Below are 7,797 nucleotides of genomic sequence, written 5' to 3'. Positions count from 1 at the left end.
TGGAGACTGGCCAGTCAAGGCGAGATCGGTTGGTGGTCCGTGAATCTTGACCTTCAGTTAACGCACAAACAAAAACATAACGCGTGGTATTACATATCTTGGGTAAAGCTAGTGCCGGCAATACTGTAACTTTGAAGCATTATATAACTTGAAAAGTACGTCATGAAAAAATATTTCATTATAGCATTTTGGAAAGCTCTCGACATCAGCTATTAGATTCTTGAATCAAAAATAGGGTGTTCCATTTCAGAAAATCAATGTAACCTTGACCTGACCTTGGCTACGCAACCCAAGGTCAAACTGATAGAATCAGTAAATAGATATTTTTAAACCATATAACTTTTGTCTGAAACACTTTTCTGTAAAACTTATATTTCCCGAGATATTTAGGTGTCCCGACCTTTTGGGGACACCTTGTATATATAAACACACACACACACCTCAAAAAGACATTAGACATTAACATTTCACATATTTTGATTTTAAATGATTAACCAATTGATTTAATTCATTATTCTGTGCATAAAAATATTAAAAATACAACTGTTAAAAATAGTTCATGAAACATTTATACCTGAGTAAAGTGTAATATATCTCATAAACTATTAATATTTTGACAAGTCTATCTTAATACTTTTGCATGCAGATTAGGAAGATCATTTCAAATTAAACAACTTTTTTCTAAATATATTGCATATTTAATGTGATTACCCTAATCCCAAAAATAATTAAGACGTGATAGATTAAACTAGAACTCTGATGTGTATGCACACACACAACACGCGCGCGCGTGAATATATTACAGTTATATATAACCATTGATAAATTTTCAAAATAAAAATAAAATTCATACAATAATAATTCATTATTATTATTAATTTATTAATATATATATATATATGTGTGTGTGCATATATGAGTAATATATACACTTTTTTTTAACATGGCCGGAGACACTACCGCGTCTCCTGATATATACAATAATAAATAATGAATTATTATATATAAATTCTATTTTAATTTATTTGAAATCGTACGGTATGGTAATTAATAAATGATAAGTAAATGTACGAGTAAAAGAGAAATGTATTAATGTGTTCTCACTCATCAGCTGAAAACGGACAATTCACTCAAAAATACATATAGCGGAAAAACGAGTATTGAAAACGGAAAATTCACTCAAAAATACTCGCGTATACGTTTGTCGTTCATCAGCGGAAAAACGAGTATTGAAAACGGAAAATTCACTCAAAAATACTCGCGTATACGTTTGTCGTTCATCAGCGGAAAAACGAGTATTGAAAACGGACAATCTCAAAAATACTCACTCGTGTATACTCATTGTCGTTCCTTCATGATACACTGCGAATGCTTGCGAGTGCAAAAAATGAGCAAGAACGGGCTAAAAACGGTCCATCATCGTCTAAAAACGATGAAAAATTTTTATAAGAGGTCAAAATGAGAAATGACACGTTAATTTTTTTTACGTGCTATTTATAAATAAAGACAATTTAGATAAAACAAATGATGAGAGATTGCTTTAAAACATTTGTAAAAATGGACGAAAACTATGCTTATCCCCCATGGCAGTCAATAAATAATCCGTAAAAAGTGATAAGACACATTAAATGCTTTTATTCAATGCGCATGCGTAGCTTATTTTCACTTACACGCGCATTTTATCATTTTTTATGATTATTTACTGACTGTCAAGGGGGAAACCATAGTTTTCGTCCATTTTCACAAATGTTTTAAAGCAATCTCATTATTTTGTTTTATCCAAATTGTCTTTATTTATAAATAACATGTAATAAAAATTAACGTGTCATTTCTCGCTTCTGACGTCGCTATTCAATATGGCAGTGATGACTACTCAGGAGCCTTAATACTTAAAAACTTATTGTAGATCTGAAGCTAAACTTACAGATAATGGCTTATTGTAGAAAGCTCAAAATATCTCTTTATAGTCCTTTTTTCCTCATTGTGAGTAATTCTAGAAATACACCCGGTAACATTTGGTAGATATATATAGGAGTCGAAATAGGGTATAGTGGGAATGGAATGTATGTATTGTACATTAGTTGCTTTCCATTTAGACAGATTCTCTTCACTTGTGATGTCCTAACTCAGTTGAACGCACGTTCCTTTTGCATTCTGACAAGTGAGATTTAATTGAGTTTTTACTTACAATCAGTACAAGATCGAGACAGTGTGCTTTACTAAATCTCATAAACTCACTTTAAAAGTGATTTCTATCGGTCAACGACGGTCGTCGCTACGTAGAGTTTATGCTGCATTGGCTACCGCTATTCGCACCCGTCCCGAGAGGACCGATAGCAACGTTGGCGAAGCGCGATACGACGGTGTTAAATAAAGATTATACTGTCCTCGAAAACCGAGTGTAATTTCTCGAATTTCCATCAATCCTTTTCCCGTCTCGCACGATCTCAATCGAGATCGAATCAGCGATTTTCACACACCCGTCATTCCACATTCAGATGACAATCTTCTTCCAGAATTGTCAGGTGTCCCCATAGTATACCTCGTTATCTACTGGGCGACTATCTCCGATTCGTGTTCTTCCGTCAAGGCATCCATTGGTCATCCCGAGCAATTTACAAATTCTGTCCACTCTGATTATAAGTCCCAGTCCCTCTTTTACCGAATCATTCCGAGCACACTTCAGGCATTTTCGCTATCGACTCTGACCGGCTCCTAGGGCAGCTGACGCCAGAACATTTTTTTTTTTAATCCTAATCCTCTTTCCCTGAAGCATGGCAGGCACTTCTGAAGTTGTAAGAAATAAGCGACAACACAAGAAAAATATCAAGTCACTCCGAGATTCGAACCGAGGCCTCCTCTATATTGGTAGACTTCCATCCCAATCAGAAATAATAATAGAATCGACATCGAATCGACGTCGATTTGATGTCGATTCCATTAATGATCATTTCTGACTGGGATTCTGTCACCGAGCCACACAGCCCTGACGTTGATAGCTTCTTTGTTGTGCCTATTGTCTCTAAATTTCTTACTATGTGTAAATGAAAAACAATTATATACGGCACAAGAACCTTTACCTTTCTGTCTATCCCCATCAGTACTAAGGCTGCGTTTGGTTTGGACGCTCACGCGCTTTAAGCGCTTGTAATCGTCATTCTGTCTATTGTTCATTAGACGTAAAATAAAGACAGAAGTACTGAAAACGTTGAAAGCATCCAAACCGAATGCAGCCTAAGTAAGCAATTATGGGGCGTCACAAAACAATCTTTCTCCACTCCATCGCGAAAAGAAATTAAATTCGAAGTCGGAATCTAAGTATCAAACTTACTGAGATAATCACGACTATAGCACCTGTTTATTAACACCTCGCCCTTTACTTTTTATCACATGATCGATGAGATAAACTGTTTTTCTTGTAAATTTTTCTCAACTCGAGCTAATTCTTGCTCATAAAAGATACTGTTTATGACTTCGCCGCGCTAAATCACGCAGTTCGTACATGTGTGGTTTTTGTCGATCGAAAACACGGTAAATTCGAAATATCTCTTCGATCCATTTAACCTCGTATCCTTTCTCAAAGACCTCTACTGATATGCGAAGAAGATCTATTTCTTAAACGCTTCGTTCCTCCAACGACGAGCTATATTTTCACGCGTTGTACGTGCGTTTTCTTTCATTACTACCACTGATTGCAATCTTGTAGATGGGTGACGCGTGTGATTATAAACGCGCACAATGTTCTACAGAACATCGATGGAGCGTCGCGTATTTTTATGGGTAAATCAGCACCACAGTTGCTCCTTCGACGTAAAACACTAGATATATATTTCTATCCGCCATTTTGGTTCTACTTGATTGTATAGTACGATTAGTGACAAAAGTCAATGTTAATTAAGAAGAGCCCGCTCATCTCAAATTTTGATAAAAATACACTGAATCGATGCGTTTTCGCGTAAAAATAAAGATTTGATAAGAAAAATGTGTCGCTCTGCTCTACAAACCGAGATATTAATCCTTAAAGTTGATGATTATTCCAGTTAAGAAATCTGTCACAGCAATGGTTCACTGCGTTAATAACATAAATTCACTGCTTTTGAAATACAAATTCACTATTTTAGAAGAGAATTTATATTTTTAAAGCATAGTGAACCACTGTTATGACAGATTTTCTAACCCGAATGGTTGTCGACTTGGATTAGTATCTCAGTTTGTGGAGCAGAGCGACACTTTTTTCTTGTCAAATCTTTATTTTTACGCGAAAACGCATTGATTCAATATATTTTTATCAAAATTTAGGCTCTTCTTAACATTTATCTTTATCAATAATCGTACTATATAACCTATTAATCAAGAGAAACCAAGATGGCGGATAGGAATACCTAGAGAGCCTCACAGGGAGAGAGTGACAAATTGTATCACGTGAATGCCCACGTCCAATCAGGTCACGTGACCAGTTTTCTCCAATCTCTTCCATACCTATGTAGCTTTGATGCTCATGCCCAATTAGAGGAGACGGAATCACGTGATGCAATTTGCCACTCTCTCCCTGTGAGGCTCTCTAGGAATACTTACATATCTAGTTGCCTTATTCGATGTTCTGTTAAAGCGCTCAACGCGGGTTTAATGTCCGGATTGCGCTTTACTCGAAAACGAATATCGTTTTCTTTAAAAAATTTCCGCATTAGTTATGCGATAAATTCTTTGCATTTGTCCGTTTGTAAATATACGGGTCATTCTTCGTTTCTTGCTAAGCACGTGCTTAAAAGCTTTTATTACGCAGTTATTCGTTTTGTCAGATAATGGCTTTACCCAGACGTATTTATTAATTGTAATTTTTCATTGTTTTACCAATGAATGGATGATTTGAATGTTTTATATTAAATTGGTTAATTAGTAATGTGCGCAAGATGTGCGCAATCGAAAGTCCACCCCACTTTTTTTATATAGTACTACGTATTTCTGAGGAAACACTTTCCCAAGAGTATGTATTTTTACTTTCTTAGCAAAATTAATCTCCTGTAAAAATTAGTATATCAAATTGATACTTGACTAATTAAAATTATAAAAAATAGCTTACGCAGTGTTTTACTATAAAAGAAAAAGTGGAAACTCTTAGGCGGTCTTATCCTATCAAACGTTACCGGGAGGACTTCTAATATTACTGACAATGGCTGCATTCAGCAGACTTAATAGTTAAGTGAACGCTCGCTGCTATTGATGTATTCTTCTAGATCTAAAATTCTGATTGGATGATTTGAAAGAATACACCAATATCAGCGAGTGCTCGCTTAATTGTTGAGTCTGCTGAATGTGCCCAATGACAAAGAAAAGACTTTAAGGAAGTATTAACTTTCTTTTTGTATCTTAAATAATATTGAAAATAGTATGAATTTCATTATTTGACTTCCCGTATCTCTAAAATTAGTCCTATGCTCAACTTTAATTTTTTTCTGAGATTATTGTCTCGTTATACAACATCGTTTGGCATACGTTTGATTCGAAATTTGAGGACCACCGAAATTTGGAATCATTATTTTATGCCTCAAAACTTCAAAAATGTTTTTCTCTAAATATTATTCTTAAAAATGATGGCTACGAATAAAACATGATTTATCCGATTAATTTCAAGTTTTAAAGTAATATTTAATTATTGTTTAATATTATTTCATCGATTTAAAAAATTTTTTTCTGCTTTTAATTTTTTCGTAAATTACAACAAAAGAAAAAGCAAAATTTTTCAAGAAACTGAAGATACAATTTTTATATTCACCTATATATTGCATATATGCGTAGTTTCGTGAAAAATAAATTTTTTTTTAATTTCCTCCTTAAACCGAACACGGCGCAAGTGTAAAATAAAATAATACCTATTTCTCAAGGTTGTTAAAAATTACTTTCTTGTTTGTGTGTCGTTACTTTTTATAATAAACAATTTGATAATAACGTTGCAATTTTTTATGACGGTAACGCTAACTAAATGCTAAGGTTGTGCTAAAGCTGGAAAAGTAACTTGTCGGCATTACGTGTTACTCACTGAAAGAACTAAAAATAATGAGAACTAAAAATAACGAAGTAACAAAATAGTAACTTTCAAATTTTGTTATTTGTTACTAGAAATTATAACTTAATTACCATTATCGTTACTCATTAGGAAAGGTAATTTTTACATAAAAAAAGAAATAACGAAAAGGGTAACTTACAACTTGTTAGTTACTTTTTTATGAAACTTATACAATTCTATTTGTTATCTTACAATTTATTGAATTTAAAATCTTGACAATCATGCAGACGCATGAAGTGCAATAATTATGTAAATGCTATATTATTGTTTATTATTTCAGTATTTTTGTTAAATAATTTTGCATTTTAATTTTATTATTAAAGATGTGTTTTTCCAACAAATACATTAATTATTCATCTTTTTAAACAAAAATTTCATATGATATTGAAGAAGCTACTGTATTTTTTAATTTGCTACACGTCTATAACCTTAATAAAATTAGATAAGATTATAAATATCTAAATTCTAATATCAATAAATAACTACAGAAAAATGTATAATCTTCGTAATTAATATACGAGGTAAAGTAAACGCTTTAGAGCCGTTGATTCTATCGAGTATCCGTTTTCGGAAAGATTTTTCCGTGAAAACAGATGGGCCCGAAAAAAGATGAGAATTCATTAGACACTCAAGTTGACTCAATGCATTCGATCCCCTTTTTAACCAGTCTATTTTTTAATAATTTTTGCTCTTACTGTTTACTAGTTTTCCCTTTTTTTACTATTCATAATTATCATTATTATATTTTTTATTATTGCAATTTTATTATTATTTATTTGCATCTTTTCGTTTCTATTTTTTTTCTATGTCTCTTTTTGGTATTTTTTACTTTTTATTTCTGTATTTTTCTTTGCACCATTATTTTCCTTGTTATTTTGTACGTTCTTATTATGTTATACATTCGTAGAAGGCTTGCCCTAGAATATTAACCCCTTGCCCTACGATTTAAGTTCCGATGGCGCATGCCATAATCGTTGTTTACGTTTGTCCCGATTTCCTTACCACGAGTCACACAATATTGTAGGCGAAAGGGTTAATAATGCTTTATCTATGTTTTATATAGTTAGTCCAAGCAAAAAAACAAAATAAAGACATGGTTTCTGAATCACCATCTGTAATCAGATCTTTAAAGTTACATTAATTTATTTTCGTAAAGGGGATAGATTTACGATGTTAAAAATATGTAATGTTCTCAGTAAGGCTATCATTTATCGAGAATAAAAGTAAGATAAAAACAAGCGAAATAGAGCAATTGCATTAAGTTAGCTATCTTGATTATCGGCAACGAATTAAGCTCGAAATTTAAAAGATGAAATGAAATTGCGATGTTGCCACCGAGATAAAAAATAATTTTATAATGTAAGGGAAACACTGTAAAGACAACATATAAAAAATGTGACTGATGTAAAAATTTATATATATATATGTATATGTATTTCGAATTTTCATTAAGGAATTACTTTCTTTTTTGATTCTACTGTTGAGTATCAGACACTCTATATACAATATAATTAACGTTGTGATTATTGAACGCAAATTTAGAAATATATATACAGTGTCTCAAAAAATGTGACTGAAACACAGTGGGGACATAGATTGGATCAAGGGGACAAAACAGTTTTGTACCATTTTGCAGTTGACGCAATATTTAACGAGATATTAACGTTTAAAGATAAGCGAATACGAGCGTCCAACCAGCCTACTGATCATGTACTGCTGCCGGCAGGACGGCC

General features: G+C 32.9%; 1 protein-coding gene across 1 annotated transcript in view; it reads left to right on the top strand.

Moving 5' to 3' along the window:
* The window catches only part of LOC108761636 (voltage-dependent calcium channel subunit alpha-2/delta-3), a gene marked incomplete at its 5' end in the record, with an annotated part of 52,371 nt that overhangs the window by 7,992 nt on the left and 36,582 nt on the right, over window positions 1-7,797 (top strand). The window lies entirely within an intron of this gene.

The sequence above is a fragment of the Trachymyrmex cornetzi genome, unplaced genomic scaffold, assembly GCF_001594075.2.
Source record: "Trachymyrmex cornetzi isolate Tcor2-1 unplaced genomic scaffold, Tcor1.1 scaffold26, whole genome shotgun sequence".
NCBI lineage: Eukaryota > Metazoa > Arthropoda > Insecta > Hymenoptera > Formicidae > Trachymyrmex > Trachymyrmex cornetzi.
Note: the sequence above shows the minus strand (reverse complement) of the source record. Positions and strands in the feature narration are given on the sequence as shown.